Source organism: Frankliniella occidentalis, unplaced genomic scaffold (genome assembly GCF_000697945.3).
Source record: "Frankliniella occidentalis isolate FOCC.00 unplaced genomic scaffold, Focc_3.1 Scaffold64, whole genome shotgun sequence".
Classification (NCBI taxonomy): Eukaryota; Metazoa; Arthropoda; class Insecta; order Thysanoptera; family Thripidae; genus Frankliniella; species Frankliniella occidentalis.
In genome coordinates, this window is record NW_026267194.1 from 1286734 (window position 1) to 1287431 (window position 698).

A 698-nucleotide genomic window follows, 5' to 3' on the forward strand; every position below is an offset into this window, starting at 1 on the left:
CCAGTGACGTCAGAGGGAAGGCCAAACCGCTGGTACCGGGTAGCGCGGGTAGCGCGGGCTCAACGCAGTTAGGCAAGGGACACCAGCACTTGAATACTGCACAGGAGCACCTCGGACCCAGAGCTGGGTGCCAATTGCTTGAGCTTCAGTACAGGGTGCAGGGCGAAGCTGACGAGACGGACACTGCACTGAACACTTAAATGCTGCTACTCACTTGACCACTACACAGAACGCCAAAAGATGTAAGGCAAAATTGCAGAGAGGGCCGCTGCGACAGGAACGCTGGGCTGCGCTGCGCTGCTGCGCCGTAAAATTCTGGGGCTCGTCGGGCGGACCCCGCCGGCCGGGCCCCACAGCTGCGCACTGACGACGCTCAGCGCGTCGAACAAAGACCAAAACAGAAAATCACTGATAACTCGCGAACACCGAAACCGAATGACACAGCACTTTGCACACACACTCGCGGACACAACGCCGATTCACTGATACCAAATTTGACTCGGGAAACTGCGTTTATACCAACAAAAACCGAAGCAGAAGACGGAGCGACGTGAAGGCGTGCTCACCCCACGCCGACCCGGCCGGAACCCTTGGAGGTGCTTGGAGGAGTGTTGAGTCAAACGTGCCTGTGGGGCAACAGCATACGTCAATAGAAGGGGTGGTTCCTAAGTAAAATAATTATCATTGCCCCCCCCCCC